The 15634-nt window shown below is 56.2% G+C and overlaps 1 protein-coding gene across 3 annotated transcripts in view; it reads left to right on the forward strand.

Moving 5' to 3' along the window:
- Positions 1-15634, forward strand: part of VAV2 (vav guanine nucleotide exchange factor 2) — a 194754-nt gene that overhangs the window by 20166 nt on the left and 158954 nt on the right. The window contains exon 1 of one of the 3 annotated variants that reach the window (XM_077149050.1): positions 4899-5029. The exons of the other annotated variants lie outside the window; for them this stretch is intronic. The gene's annotated coding sequence lies outside the window, so the exon portion shown is untranslated. Of the gene's footprint in view, positions 1-4898; positions 5030-15634 lie in introns of those variants that run through there. 3 annotated transcript variants of the gene reach the window in all.

Below are 15634 nucleotides of genomic sequence, written 5' to 3' on the forward strand. Positions count from 1 at the left end.
GCCTGTGAAGTTCAGGGTTTCTCTCTCAAGTGAGAAGGCACATAGTTTCTCTCTCGTCTGGAAAGGCATATGGTGAACACAGTCAGGGTTCCTCTGTCATCTGGAGGGGCACATGGTGAACACAGCATAATCTCTAAGCTTCTTCTCCTGGCTTCCTGTTTCATGAAGCTCCCCGGGAGGCGTTTTCTTTCTTCATCTCTAAAGGTCTCTGGCTGGTGGACTCTCTGCTTCATGGTGCTGCAGCATTCTCTGCTCTCGCTGAATCTCTCATTCTCCAAAATGTTTCCTCTTGTATAGGACTCCAGTAAACCAATCAAGACCCACCCACATGGGTGGAGACACATCTCCCCTAATCCAGGTTAACAACTCTTGATTGGGAGACATCTCCAGGGAGATGATATAATTACAGATTCAAACATACAGTATTGAATAGGGATTATTTTGTCATTTTACAAAATGGGATTTTGATTAAAACGTGGTTTTTCTAGGGTCCATACATCCATTCAAATGAGCCCAGGTTGTAAAGAGGTCTGTGATCCCCAAGAAGTTAAGACCTGCTGCTTTAGATGCTTTACCCCGTGAGATAGCTAAGAGAAAAGAATTTTCTGTTGTTTTTGCTCTAACGGTAGTAACTACATGCAGCTGAGAGAGATTTCATGTCCCTTATAATTTCTAAGGTGAAAAGCAGCTGACCAGACAATGTACTAATAACATAACTTAATTTTTACTGAAGTGTAACTTAAAATAGTGTAGTTTATGTGCAGAAATATTGACTTCCATGTATGAATTACAAAAACTTAAATGCTTTGATTAGTGTTATTTTTATACAGTAAAACCAAACATTCCTGGCCTCTATTGAGATTAGGAGTGGTTTTGGGAGTAAGAAAAAGTAATTGGTAGCTACTGTGAAGATGGTGTGCCCTGAAGGGTGGCACTGGGCAGCCAGAAGACAAGAAGGCACTGCTGGGCTGAGGGTTTCATGGTTGGGGCATAAAGATAAAAGGATTTTCCCAAGGAAAAGAGTAGGGGAGGTCTGACACTGGTGAGCCAGAAATATTTGACCTGTCCTCTCGTTTCCTCTCATAGGCAGGCTAGTTACCTGGAGAGACAAGTGAACTCAGAATTCTAAAATCTGGGGGATGCAGCAGGCTAGGTTCTTTAAAGGAGGCAAGCCACAGGGGTTTGTGTGTATGTAGGGGGGTGAGGATGGGAAGGGGAGATTTTATTCCAAGTACTGGATCACAAAATAAAATCTGTGTTACTTAAGTACTTTATAATTATTCCTTTTTAAATTTCTGGAATCAAAATTAGTTTTGCCGTGCAGTAGGGATTATTAATATGTTTTGAAAATTTGATAGCTTTCAACGTGATAGTTTATTTCAGCCCCCTAAATCTGCATTATCTGTTGTGAGTATTTCTACCATATATTGCAATTTAAAATTAAATGAAGTAAAGTTAAAAGTTCAGTTCTTCTGGGCGGGCTACGGTAGCTCAGCAGGCAGAATTCTCGCCTGCCATGCTGGAGAACCCGGTTTGATTCCTGGTGCCTGCCCATGCAAAAAAGAAAAAATTCAGTTCTTTTGTCGCCATAGCCACATATCAAGTCCTTAGTTGCCACATGTGGCTAGTAGCTTACTTATTGGGCAGCACATTATATCAGATTGTCCATTATCGCAGAAAATTCCATCGGACAAGCACCCCATTTTTTGACATTTTCACTAGTGTGGTAGCTTTGTTACAATCAGTGAGCAGAAGCTATTATCATTGTACGATCAACCACAGTCCATACTTTACATTAGGGTTCACTGTCCTGTGTTTGGTTTTTGTTCAAATTTTTGCTCTTAGCAACATGAACACTACCTAAAATTTCCCTTTTAACCTCATTCGGATGTGTAATTCCGTGTTGTGGAGCACAGCCACTCGGCTGTGTGGTCATCACACCCCATTTCCAGAACTTTCCCTTTCCCATCACCCCAGACAGAAGCAACACACAACTTGAGAACTAATTCCCTCTTGTTTGTTTCATCAGTCCCAAGATACTTCGATTTCCATGTCTCAGGGCCTCCGAGTTGGGGAAGGGTCTTAGGCCCGAGGTCGGGTGCTTCCTGCAGGCGTGCCTTCAGGGGGCCTGGAGTTGGGTGTCGTGCCAACAGCGTGTTGTGTCCGTGGGATGCTGTGCCCGTGGGATGCTGTGCTGTGCTCGCAGGGAGTCGTGCTGGCCAGGTGCCGTGCCCATGGGGTATTGTGCCCGTGACATGTCCATGGCGTGCCTTGTCCACGGGGTACTGTGTCTGTGGTTTGCCGTGCCTGTGGCGTTTCCCTCGTGAAGCGGGCTCCTCTCCACGCCCTTAGCTGGAGATCCTGAGGTTTCAGTTACCACCAGCCTCCGTGGCAGGACCCCCACAGCTCTCCGTAGAAAGCCCTTTTGCCCTGCCCAGGGACAGCCTCCCCAAGACAACCTTGTCGAAAGCGGGGGGCCCTTGGTGATTGGTCACGTGGCTCTGAGGACCCCCAGGCAAGCCCAGGCTCATGGAGCTGGGGCTGCCATGTATTTTCCACTCGGGCACCCCCTGCCTGACCTCCCTCGGCTGCCAGACCCCCCCCCCCCCCCATATTGTGGGTCATTCTGTCCTGCCCCTTAGCCTGGGCCTCTCACCACGTGTCCCTGCAGGTGGCTCATTAAAACTCACGTGTTGAAGGAACACTTCCCGCTGAGCTGCCGCGTGCTGGCCCTGGTGCAGCTCGTTTAGGGGAAGGCCCGTCACCCCTGTGCCACCATGGGGTCGTGCAGGGTGGGCTGTCCAGCCAGTGTTTGAAGAAGGCTCTGCCCTCTGTAGGGAAAGCTGGTTTTCCACCTGAGCCTTTACCTTGGTCCATCCTGGTCACTGCCTTTGCCTCACCCAAAAGGCCTCTGCACCAGGAGGAAATGGTCAGCCTTCAGCGGTTCGCGTGGCTCCTAGTGATAGAATGGTCTGTGGACGCGTAAACGTGGCCGTCAGCAAAAGTGCACGATAATATCCGTTATTGACCAAAATGGATGAAAATATCAGCTCCTAGATGAGATTGAGATCTGCCAACCCGGCTCTGGCCACACAGGACTGGCAGGCGTGAAGGGAGCTCCTGGGCCGGCAGTGCAGGAGAAGCCCGGTCGGTGGCACTGGGGCTTTGATGTCAGATTGAAGCAGAGAAGGTACATTTACAAAATCAGAGTTTAAGTTTGAAACAAACCTAGAAGGAAAAAAATCCAGCAGCGCTATCTAGAGAACTGTTCATGGGGTTCATTGACCCAGTAGAGCCCGGCCCAGGCAGCGGTTTCAGTTCTCCCCTGTTGAGATGGCGAGGAAAGCGTTTGCGTCCACCACCCAGAGCCCTGGGGCCTGCAGCCCTGCAGGGTGGTGCCAGGGCATCTCTTGCCCTATGGGAGGGAAGGGCTGGTGGGCACCCTTGGCCTGCAGGACACCTGGGCAGCCCAGGCACTGGGGAATGCGTGGCGGTGCCGTCCCTGGAGCCCCAGGTGGCTGGGGTGTTGGGAGCGGTGCAGGCTGCCCCACGGTGGGTGGGGTGGGGAGGGTGACCCCTTCTGCTTTACCCTCTCTCTGTGCCCAGTTGTGTGTTCTAGTACTCGCAGGTGCCTGGGAGGGGCAGGACTTGGGGTTAAGGTTGGGCTGGCTGGATTTCCTGCGTGCCAGCCCAGGCTTGGCCTCCACGTGGTCACACCGGAGGTGATGGGGCTGAGGACCCAACCAGGAGGTGGGGAGGTGTCTGCAGAGCCGGGCAGTGGAGAGAATAAAGGGAGGCAGGGCGTGGACCCCTGCGGACGCAGAGCCAGGGTGGGGGCTCCCTTGGGCGGGGGTCCTTGGCAGACGCCTCCCGTTTCTGCTCATGGCTTAGGGGTGGACGTGGAGAGCCAGGGGGCCACCCTCCCCCTGCCCCTTCAGGTCTGTGGATTGGTGCTGTGTTCACTTCTTGGTTGGCTGTTTGTTGCCTGCTCCCCAAACTACTTGGTTTGGATTTTGTCCTTGTTTCTTTTCTCGAAGAGCAAGTGTGCTATTGGCTCAGAGATTCTCCAAACACACCAGTGCGGGGATTGGAAATTGGAGATAAAACCGACCACAGTTCCTATGTTCTTTGAGATCCAGCAGCAGCTTGGCTGCCTGGCCTCCCCAGGCCCTTGTCCGGCTTCCTTGCACCTTTTTTTCCAAGTAAGCTCTCTGGATGGAGGGGTCTTTATAGACTCTCGAGAGGTAGACCCAGCCTTGCTCATGCCTCAGTCTGGCGCATGGAGAGGAGGTGGAAGGAGCCTGGGTGTGTGCTCCCCTGGTGCTAGGAGTGCCAGGTCTTCCCCAAGATGAGGCCCGAGCGGAGAGGGGACTCTGAGTCTCCTGTGGGGCCCCCAGCGTTCCCTGACCTTCGTCTCTGTTGGAGGAGCTCCGACCGGTCTCTGGGTGCAGAGCTCGGTTGCTGTCCTTTGAACTGCTGCCCAACCCTCAGCCCCCATTGACTGCCCTGGACACCTGTCCTGGGTCACAGGGTGCCTGGCCCTGAGAGTGGAGACCCTGCTCTTACTGGACGCACATCTCCAAGATCAAAGGGCTTTGACATTTGGTTGACCCGAGGTGACTTTTTCTTGTACGGACTGTTTGGGGCCCGGACCAGCCCCGTTCCTGGCCTCCACCGTCGTTGCGAGCTGCTCCCAGGCCATCTCGCTCACCCCTTCCTCAGATGACCACCTCCACTCTCGGCTCCCCAGTGCCTTGCTTGTGCCTCCAGCCAAGCCCAGCTTGATTGGATGCTCCGGTCAGCTTTGCCAAGGCAGAGCCCTCCTTGCCTGGGCCATGAGGCTCCTGGGCCAGTCCCTCTGGTCAGGCAGGCAGAGGTGCCACCCGCGGGCCACGTGAGCTGACTGGACAGAGGAACGCCTGCCAACAGGGTGGTAGAGCTGACTCCGTAGTTGAGAGGGAAAGCAGTGCTCTTTGCTTCCCATTTGTCCGTCCGCTTCCTGGCTTGGAGAAATCATTGGGAAGTGCTGGTAAGTGGCGAGGCAGCGTGAGGGAAAGTGTCCTGGCGGCTCTCCTATGCAGGGAAGGATTTGAGGTCCTTTCAGAGGGTGCTCACCCTTTGGGGTGAGAGGTCGCAGGCTTCCTCTCCGTGGGCCCAGAGGCCACCCCGTCCTTGGCCTCTGCCCCGAGGTGGAGGCCTTGCTGGAGAGCCGGGTCAGGGCCAGCCGGACATGGGAGGAAGTCTTTGTTGTCCTGGGATTTAGGATCTGACAGTGAGTTGGTGAAATTCCCTCCCGTAAGAGCTTTCTTGGCCCCTCTGTGTCATAGGTGTCATTCGGTCGGCCTGGAAGAGGGGCTCCAGTCTCACCTTGCTCAGTGGCGTCGGCTTTTCTGGGCTCGGGCTCTCGGCAGGTATCAGCGGGCATCTGGACACCACAGGCAGCTGGGATGCCCGGCCTGGGAGACCCTCGACCCCTACCCTTGCTTTGTCCTGCTCATTCTCTTTATCTTCTGGTTCCGTCCTGAGGAGCGTGGAGCAAAGTGCTCCACCCAGGGAACAGGACAAAGCAGACACCCCAGAGGTGAGCATCTGGGGGGTTGGGATATGCCAGTGGTGCAGGACACAGCCGTCTCTGCATCCCTTTTCTCTGACCCAGCATTCTTCTGGGTGCTTGGTGCAGACGGGGCCCTGCCCTGTGGGGCTTGGTTTGGTAAGCAAGAAAAAACCTGTTGGCAGCTACCAGTCAGGGTCTCTGGGAGGACGTGGTGTCTCAGCGGACTCCAGGGGTGGGCAGGAGTGGGGGCAGGGGGGAGAGGCCGGGAGCAGGCCTGCCAAGGGTCTGGAGGGAAGGTTCTTAGGTATTCCTCTGGCTGGGCTTTCCAGAGTGTGCTGCCTGAGATACCAGGCGAAGGGGCCTGGACTCTCTTTGTGGACTTGTGGGATGTCTGAGTATCTCCTAGTCCATTCTGGGCCCTGAGGACGCACCAGTCCTGGACCACCCCGGGGTAAGGACCTGCCTGCTAAGGTCCAGCCTGGGACTTGGGGGCCCACCAGCAGCAGTGGGAAGGTCTCCCTGGGGCCCTTCGGTTGCCGTTTTCGTTTCTGCCCTGGAGTTTCCCGTCCTCTGGGGCCTGCTTCTAGTCCCTGGTGGGGCGTGGGCCTGGCCTGGGAGTCCAACCCTGGGCTGCCCTGACGGTCTGTGGCTGTTGAGCTGTGCTTGGTTTCTCAGCGCCTCTGTGCCGCTCCACTGCTCTCTCAGTTCCTGTGGCTGGTCTCCCCGCCTGCTCCTGAAAATAGAACCATGGCCGGGCAGGGCGGGTGGGCAGGGCGATGAGAACCTCTCCAGGACCTGGCCCTGGGTGCCGGTCCCTTCCCTTGGGGGTGGTCCCTGTGCCTGACACCGGGCCGGGCTTGGTGCATGTCGACTGACTGACTGAATGAATGAATGAATGAACGAAGGTGCTGAGCCCTGGAATGCAGGCGGATTTCTGAGGTCCTGCATTGGGCAATGAGGACAGCACTGGCCCCAGAAGGAGCATCCTTCCGTGGCCCTGCAGGCTCCTGCCTGCTTAGGTCGGGGCGCCGGCTGTCTGGGAACCTCGGGTTCTCCTGCCCCGTGCCTGTGCCCTGCCCGTCCTCCAGCCCCTGCTTCCAGCCCAGCGCCCCCGCCTGCCCTCTGAGAATGGGCGGGGAGGAGGGGCTGAGGGTCGGGGCAGGCCCACCCAGGACCCCCCATCACGCTGGGCTCCTGGAGTGGGGGGCAGAGCCCCTGCCCGGCTGTGGAACTTGCTTGAGGGAAGACCCTCTCATGCAGGCCTGGGCCTTTAGGGCAGAGCTGTCCGCTGTGGTTCAGGTTATGATAATAAACGCACGGCGGTCAGCGGGTGGGGAGCACGTGGCACAGGCCGCGCGGGGAATTCCATGTTCCTCAGCACCGGGGGTGGGCGCTGAGCTGGGCGCTGTCCAGGGCCATTGATGAGGAAACATGGGAACTCCGCGTGTGCCATCCCTGTGGTCAGAACGAAACAGGACAAGACAGGCAGAGGCAATAGACTGGGCCAGAGAAGGCCATCCACATGGTGCCCTGTGTTTTAGGGCGGGAGGTCTGAGAGCTTTTCATTTCATCAGCACCCCCTCCCCATCGTCTAGGTTATTTCCACATTGGGAGAAAAAACAAAGTGAAAGTCTGTCTCATGAAGCAGTGTCCCTGGCACTCTCTTTCCGTCCACGTTTGACGGGGCTGGCGAGTGGCCGGTCAGGAGGAGAGCCCCGGAGTGCCATCTGGGTCTCAGTCCCCGCCCCCCGTAGAGTGGTGCTCGTGTCCCAGGGTGGAGGCGCAGGCTCCCCAGGACACCCCAGGTGCCCACGGGTAGGTGAGCTGGCCTCTCCGTGAACTCGGGGCAGGCGGGGCCAGCAGGAGCCCTTGTTCCGGGCTCAGGTTCCAGGTCGGCTCAGCTTTCCTGCTGGGGGCGTCTGGGGCGTTGGCCTCCTCCCTCGCTGCCCCCTGGCCTGTTACTGTCCCCAGGCTCGCCTGGCGTCGTGGGCACGGAGGTGACTCTGCCACTGTGAACTTCCCCGCGCCGTGGGGTGGGGGTGGGGGGAGGGACCCGCCCAGGGCCCACTGCTGACCGCATGCTCTCCTCACCCCCTCCGGCTGCCTGCCGGCCCCTCTGGTGCAGACTGGAATTTCCAGAAAGTGCAGCCTCACACACTGATCTGTCTGCTTCTCTTTCTGGCCGTTGAGAAGGCCACTTCCTTAGAAACTTGCTGTGCTGGCTGCTGGGTTTTGCTCTGCAAACACCTCTATGCGACCAGCTCCTTACTTCCCTACCTTGGTGGAAATTCCTTTCTAAGGAGATGTGAAAGGAAGGCCTGCTGGTTGTAAAGACTCAGAGCCGCTCACAACAACGCAGAAAGGCAGCTGACGGTTACCTTGGCCTCCTGCCCCAGGCGTGGCCACAAGGCCCTCCTGGGCCCACCCCATCACCTTGGCAGCATCCGCACCCCCAGTGAGAGAACCGGGAGGGGGGAGGCAGCCCACCATAGGGGAGGGGTTGGGGAGGGCAGGGGTCGGGGGGGAGGGTGCCAGGATGACTCACATGACCCCCTGGGATGGGGCCCGTGCTGGAGGGCACTTTGGAGGGTGCTCAGCTCCCCAGGTTTTCAAATCAGCACTTAAACTACTGAGCCCACCCCCTCCTCCGGCCTCCAGGAAGATGTGCTCAGAGCCAATGGGTTGGGGTCACGGGTCCAGAGAGGGCCAGGGGCTTGTCCAGGGTCACCCAGCTGGCTCAGGTTCATCTCCAGTGTCCTTCTGCCCCCACTGGCAATGAAGAAGGGGCAGGAACAGTGCAGGTGGGGGAGACCCCGTGAAGGTGAAGCCTGGCCTCCGTGCTGCGTCGGGAAGTGCACTGACTGCGGTGGCAGCTTCCTTCCTGGGGTGCACCGGAGCTGAGTGACCTCACAGAGGGTCCCCCTGACTGGGGAGGGGAGGAGGGCCGGGCGGGGGGGCCGCCGACCCACTTCAGCACTGGGGCCGGGCGTCAGGTTATGCCACACTCACCTGTACCTCATGGGGTCCCCACAAACTGCGCAGCCAACGGCACACAAACATTTAGGGAAGGGAAAGCGCCCTGGACACGGGTTGGAGAAACAAGGCTGACCGGGGCTCAGCATGGGACCTGCGTCTCCGTGGCCCAGCCCTGGCCCTTGCCTCCGGATTTCTGCGCTGGCCCACGTACCCTTGTTTCTTCTGGCATTGGGGGGTAGGGGTCAGTGATGGGGTGTGGGGGGCGCCTCCGCCTTCATTTCTGTCACCTGATCGGTCTTCATCGCTTACGCTCACAGCAGTCTGATGAAAATGAAGGACATCTAAGAAATGGGAAAAATGTATTTTTTACCCTCTGCCTGTTTAGATTTAAAAAAAATTTTTTTCTTGTCATGCTTACCCACCTGCAGACGTTTTGCTTGGTCTTTTTAACCACAGCACACACAAGCACATGTACGGACACACACGCACACACTCTCACAGATGTGTGCACACTCACAGGTGAGCACATATGCATACTCGCACACGCACACACACACACTCTGCTCCCCTCCACTCGGGGCATCCATAGCCTTTTCCCATGTAGCTCCATTAGCTCCCAAAGGTTTTTGTGAACTTAAAAAAAACCAATTTATTTTTAAATAATTGTAGATTCATAGGAAGTGGCAAAGAAATGTACCGAGAGGCCCAGTGTACCCTCCACCAGTAGCATTCTCAGTCAGTGTCGCACACCCGCAACCAGGAAGTTGGCCCCAGTGCACGGCATGGTGTGTGTGTGTGTGCATGTGTGCGTGTGTGTGCAGCCACCGTGGGGCCCTCAGCTGTCCTGTCTCCACAAGACCCCCTTGAGCCGCTTCCTCTTGTCTGTGCCCCCTGCCCCTTCCGTTTCGTGTGCCCCAGCAGCTGCCCATCTGTGCGCCATCTCTGTCACTGGGTCATTTCCCAAGTTGACATATGTGAGGCCCGCGGTCTGTGCCCGTTAGAGATGGGCTCTCATCACACAGTGTCACTCACCAAGGCTCCCCTGTGCTGGGTCCCCTGCGATGGGGGCTCTGTCTTTGCAGCAAGTCTCCTTGTTCTGGCGATGGACCACGGGCTGCCAGGGGACCCTTGATTTAGATCAAGAGCCCAGAGTGGGTGCTGCTTGGTGGAATTGGGGGGGGCCTAAAGGAGGAGGGACCCCACCTCCTGCCCACCCTGTGAGTTGTCCCCAGGGAGCTGGGCTGCCCCTTTCACAGGGATGCTTGGGGGCCCGAGCCCTCTGGGGGGGGCCGGGAGGCAGTCCCAGCCTGAACTCAGACTGGCCGTGTGACCCTGCATGTGGCTGGTTCTCACCTGTCATGTGGGGCTGTCCTGCTGAGCTCCCCTGAGTCACTAGAGGAGGTACAGGACAGTCTGGCGGTGGCTAGGACGTGGGTCTCTGGGGGAAGCTGGCCGGTGGCTGGGCCTCGACGCAGGCACTGTGGTAATCTTGACACCCCAGTGCCAATGGGCCTTGCCCTCCACCCCACAGCATCAGGGAGCTCCAGGAGGGGTTGCTTCTGCAGCCTGGCTGAGAAGCTGTGTGTCCCTTGGTGTTAATGGTGATGGGCATCATGGCATTAATGGCATGGGATGCGCTGGGGGGTTGCACATGGGAGCTGCGTGGGACCCCCCCCCCCCCGCCGCCTGCACAGCCCCCACTGTGGCTTCCGGTATCTTGCTTCATGGCCTCGCTTTGTGGCGTCTCCTTCTTAGGTGGTGTTCTGGTGGGATGTGATGTACCAGAAACGGAATGACTTTTAAAAAGGGGAATTTAATAAGTTGCGAGCTTACAGTTCTAAGGCTGAGAAAATGTCCCACTTAAAGCAAGTCTATAAAAATGTCTAAATTAAGGCACCGATAAGAGGCTACCTTCACTCAGGAAAGGCCAATGATATTCAGGGTTTCTCTCTCAATTGGGAGGGTGTATGGCAAACATGGCTACGTCGGCTAGCTTCTCTCCAGGCCTCTGGTTTCGTGAAGCTCCCCTGGGGGCGTCCTCCTTCTTCATCTCCAAAGGTTGCTGGCTGCTGGACTCTGCTTTCTGGCTCTTTCAAAAATGCTTGCTTCTTTTAAAGGATTCCAGTAAACTGGTCAAGACCCACCTGGACTGGGTAGAGACACATCTCCCTCTAATTAAAGGTTAATTCCTGCAATCGGTGTCACATCTCCATGGGAACAATCAAAAAGGTCCCAGCCAGCAATATTCAATGAGGATTAACAGACATGGCTTTTCTGGGGTCCACAAATTCAAACCAGCACAGGTGGTGTTTTGGTTTGCTAAAGCTGTCGAAATGCAATACACCATAAATGGAACAGCTTTTAAAAAGAGAATTTAATAAGTTACAAGGTTACAGTTCTAAGGCTGAGAAAATGTCCATATTAAGGCAGCAACAAGAAGCCACCTTCACTGGAGAAAGGCTGGTGCTGTCCAGAGCACCTTTCAGCCGGGCCGGCGCGTGACTGGTGTCTGCTGATCGTTGCTCCCTGTTCTGTTGCTTCCGTTTCTGATGCCAGTAGTTTCTTCTCCAAGCATCTGTGGGCCTCCCTTAGCTCCTCCGGGACACGGCTCTGGGTTCCGGCTTGCTCAGCATCTCATGGGGAGGCAAATGGCCACGCTGCTGGGCTCTGCCGTGTCGAGGCATCTCCTTTGTCTGTCGGCTCTCCAAGCCGCTCCAGACACCCTTGTCTCTGCCAGCTCTGAAGCACCTGTTCTTTAAGCATCTGCACCTGAGGTCTCGCTAACATGTTTTGGCTTTTAAAGGACCCCCGTAAACTAGTCAAGACCCACCTGGAATGGGTGGGGTCACATCTCCATCTCATCAAAAAGCCACACCCACAATTGGGCGTGCCACGTCGTCTATGGGGATAATCTTATCAGAAATCTGAGTCCATTAGATTAGATTCAGTCAGTATTGAATCAGGGTCGAAAGAAACGGCTGCCTCCCAAGATTGGATCAGGATTAAAACACGGCTTTTCTGGGATGCATAGTAGCCTCAGACCAGCACGGGTGTGTTGATGAGCCCTGCAGCCCCCAGGGGTGGGCCTCCCATTGCCCCATGGAGATGGGCGGAGGGGACGAGCTGTGTGTTTCTGCCTGCTGGCATGGAGTGTTTATTCCTCTCCATCTCAGCGGCACCCCAAGCCACACCCAGCGTCCTCCCAACTGCTTCCCACCCTGCCCCCCCTCCCCACTGCCTGCCCCACCTGGGCCATGATTGACTCTTGCTTCTCCAGGTGAGTGGCCACCTCCCCTTGGCCCACTGCACCGCCTACAGCTTTGTTTCCCTCCCTGTGCTAGTGAGTGTTCTCAGAGCTGTACTGGCAACTCTCCTGCTCAAAGACCTGCACTGGCTCCCCGTAGCCATCAGGTGAAATCCTGACTCCTTCCTTGGCCTCTAAAGTTTCCCTGCTGTCCTGGCCACCCTTGCAGTGTGGGTTGCTGTCCCGTCGGCTTTCATTGCTGGCACATAGCCTCAGGGTCTTAGGCCTGCTGTTCCATCTGCCTGGAATGCTGTTCCCCTGCTCCTGGCCACTCACCCCTTCCCTGCTTGTGCTTCCCCTGGCATGATGCCCCTTCTCCGTGCTCGTCTCTTGAGGGCACACCCCTGTGTATTGTTTCCTCCGCCCCTGTGTCATAGCCCACCTCTGCACCCTGTGCCCCTCTCCCCTCCCCTCCGCCCACCCCCTAGGCCCCACAGTGGTGGCTGCTGTTAGGGCCCTCAGTAGGGAGGGTCACATTTCCGTGTGGCCTTCTGAGGGGGAGCGAGGCAGGTGGGAGTTGCCCTGTGCTACCATGGGGAGCGACCCCTGGAAGGTACTGCGGGAAGGGAGCACCCCTGGTCCCCAGCGTGGCTGGGTCCGGTCCTCGGTGGTGAGCTGGCAGGTGGGAGAATGGCCTCGAGGCCTGACTTGAGGGTGAGCTGGGTCTGTGTGCCTCTGACAGCATCCATGGCTCCCACGTAGCCTGCTCATGGAGGGCGAGGCAGCTGGGTCTGCAGGCTCGCTGGACCTCACCACGGCTGGCGGAAAGAGATCAGAGCCCAGTGGAGAACCTAAGGCCCTAGGAGATGGAACTTGCGGGTGGGGTCACTCCAGCAAGCAGGCTGGAAGTGGGGGCTGAAGTCCCAGCTTAAAGGAGCAGCTCCCAGGGGGTAACCGCCTCTGAGTCCTGTCACATACAGAGGAGGGACTCTGAACTTGCCCTGAATCCAGGAAAGGCTCCTCCTGGGGGCTGGCTCCCCACAGCTTGGTACTCAGTTCTCTGGCTGCTTGGGGACATCTTGCTGCGCAGCTCCACGGACGGCGTGTGCAGGGCTCTGCGGGAGGGGAATTGTGCGTCTTTTAAATCTGACGCCTGCCTGCGAGGGTGGAGTGCAGTCTCTGGGCCAGCTGCTCCGGGTGGTTGCGGGTTCAGGGTGTAAAGTGGGGCCACGAGGAGAGCCTCGTCCTGGGCGCTGGTGGAGTGCCCGCCCTGCTATGTTCTCACCTCCTTCCTTCCTTTATCCCAGTGAGTGCCTGTGCAGGGCAGATGGACTGATGTCCTGCCACCTGCGTGCCATGCCTTGTGCCTGCACGGGGCTTAGGGGGCGTGGCGAGTGAGGTGCAGGCTGTTCTCGGGGAGTCCCCCATCTCGAGAACAGGCTGAGACCACCTTGTAGGCAGGATTAGGGCGAAGGTATGCCTTAGGCACTGGGAGAGACTGTGGGAGGGCTTCCTGGAGGAGGTGGCAGTGAGCTGAGTTTGAGAGGGTGAATAGGAGTGAGGCAGGCAAATGTAGAGAGGGTGTTCCAGGTGGGCAAAGGTGGGGGACTGTGGCCAAGAGAGGCTCCCCCTTGCATCGGTTCGTTCTTTCCTGCATTCATTCATTCACCAGTCGAGTGCTTGCTTTGTGAGCAACTCACACCTGGGCCCACCCCCTTGGCAGTGGATCTTTTGCAAGCAGCAGGCTGTCCCAGCAGGAGCTGAGGAGTCTGCTGGAGTAAAAAGTCACTCAGAGCCCCCTGTCTTGGGGCACCCTGAATGCCGACTCTCACCCCTAGACCCCCTCAGAAAGGGGCAGTACTAGGAACAGCCCGGCTGGGGGCAGAGGTAAAGGCCAGCTCGCGCCCCTGCCATCTCTGAGGCAAAGAGCTGCCTGCCTTAGGTTCCTGCAGTGTAGGAAAGTGCTTGTTTTTGCACTCCTCTTTCTGAGGCCCTCTGGTGCTGGGAAGGCATCTTCCCTCTGGTGTTCTCGGCTCAGCAGGAAGGAGTCACAGCAGGGCTTGTTTATAGAGACGAGAGATCCATAATCTGGCGTGCCCTGGCCATGGGGGTTGCACTGGGCAGCAGGAAGATTAAAATAGCCAGGCGTGTTCTGTCTGGTCCCTCTGAAATTGGATTGTCCAGGGTGCCTCAGGGAAGGGGGCGTGGAAGAGCGGGTGGGTGCTTGGATGTGACCCGAGAGGCCCCTCTCTGAAAGGAAAGGTGGTGGAGAAAATGATGCGGCAGGGGTGGGTGGATTTCAGAGGCATCAGTGGAAGAGAGAAGAGAGGCCGCAGAGCCCAGAGAGAGCCCGGGAGAGGCTGGGCAGCAAAGGGGGATTTGAGCCTGTGGGGTTAGAGAAGATGGTTAAGCCGAGAAATATTAGAAAAGCAATTTCCTGCTAGCTTAGAGGAAAACCTTTGCTTTGACCTGGCCCTCAACCTCCTGAAAACACGGGCTGCTCCTTCTCCCCCATCTCGGGTGCTTCAGAGTGGGGCAGGGGCAGAGGTCTGGCTGTTTCAGGTTGCTAAAGCTGCTGGAATGCGATAGACCAGCAATGGGTGGGCTTTTACAGTGGGATTTATTAGCTTACAGTTTACAGTTCTCAGGCTGTAAAAATGTCCAACTTAAGGCATCACCAGGACGATACCTGGTCTCTTGAGGACAGGCTGCTGGCATCTGGGACTCCTTTGTCACATGGGCAGGCGCGTGGCCAGTACCTGCTGGCCCATTGTTTCCGGGTTCTGTTGCTTTTGGCTCTTGGTTCCAGTGGCCTCCTCTCTGAGCTTCTGTGGGTCCTCTCTTAGCATCTCTGGGGCTTTGTTATTATCAGCTTCTCTGAATTTCATCTCTTAGCTTCTGTGAGCTCTTGGGGCTTTTTCTGTCTATTATCATCTCATGAGGACTCCAGGAAGGAGACTGGATCCACCTTGAATGAGGTGGGTCACATCTCAATTGAATTAGCCTTACCGGGGGGTCCCACCTGTGATAGGTCTGTACCCACGGGATTGGTGTAAAAGGACATGGTATTAAGCTCTGGATTGTGAGGCTTGCCCTTATTTCTGTAGTGGAGACGCTATGACTACCCGTAAGGAGGGCTGATAGTGGCTTCTGGGAAGTCTCTTTGTTGCTCAGATGTGGCCTCTCTCTCTCTAAGCAACTCTGCAAGGAAGAGCGTTGCCCTCCCCCCACCACGTGGGACATGACATTCAGGGGTGAAAGTCTCCCTGACAACGTGGGGCGTGACTTCTGGGATGAGTCTAGCAACTGGCCCAGTGGGATTGGCTATGACTTCCAGATAAAAGGGGAAAAGACATGTAATAAAATAAGGCCTCTGTGGCCAAGAGAGATCAGATGGAGTCAAGAGGCTATTCCGGAGGCTGCTGTTTTGCAAGCTTCAGTTAGACAGTGCTAATTGCCATGGTCTGCTAAACCCCAACCAGCGTCACTCCTGTTGACTCATTGTGTGTGTATGTGTGTGTGTGTGTGTGTGTGTGTGTGTGTGTGTGTTGCATGGCAGGGTCACATGTCATTCTTTTTCCATGTGAGTATCCTGTTATTGCAGCACCATTTGTTAAACTCTTTTTTGGTTGATTTTTTTGTTTGACTGTTTGTCTGTTTTTTGGGGAAATGCATGGGCCGGGAATTGAACCTGTGTCTCCCACGTGGTAGGTGAGAATTCTGCCACTGAGCTCCCCTCGCACCCCTCCTGTTGACTCTTATGAACATCTAGGGCTCCATCCGAGACTCTGGAACGGTTTGGTGCACTAGGTTTACCTTCCTGGAAAATACAATTCCCCGAGTGTTCCTAGGCCAGATAA

The sequence above is a fragment of the Tamandua tetradactyla genome, chromosome 2 (assembly GCF_023851605.1).
Source record: "Tamandua tetradactyla isolate mTamTet1 chromosome 2, mTamTet1.pri, whole genome shotgun sequence".
Classification (NCBI taxonomy): Eukaryota; Metazoa; Chordata; class Mammalia; order Pilosa; family Myrmecophagidae; genus Tamandua; species Tamandua tetradactyla.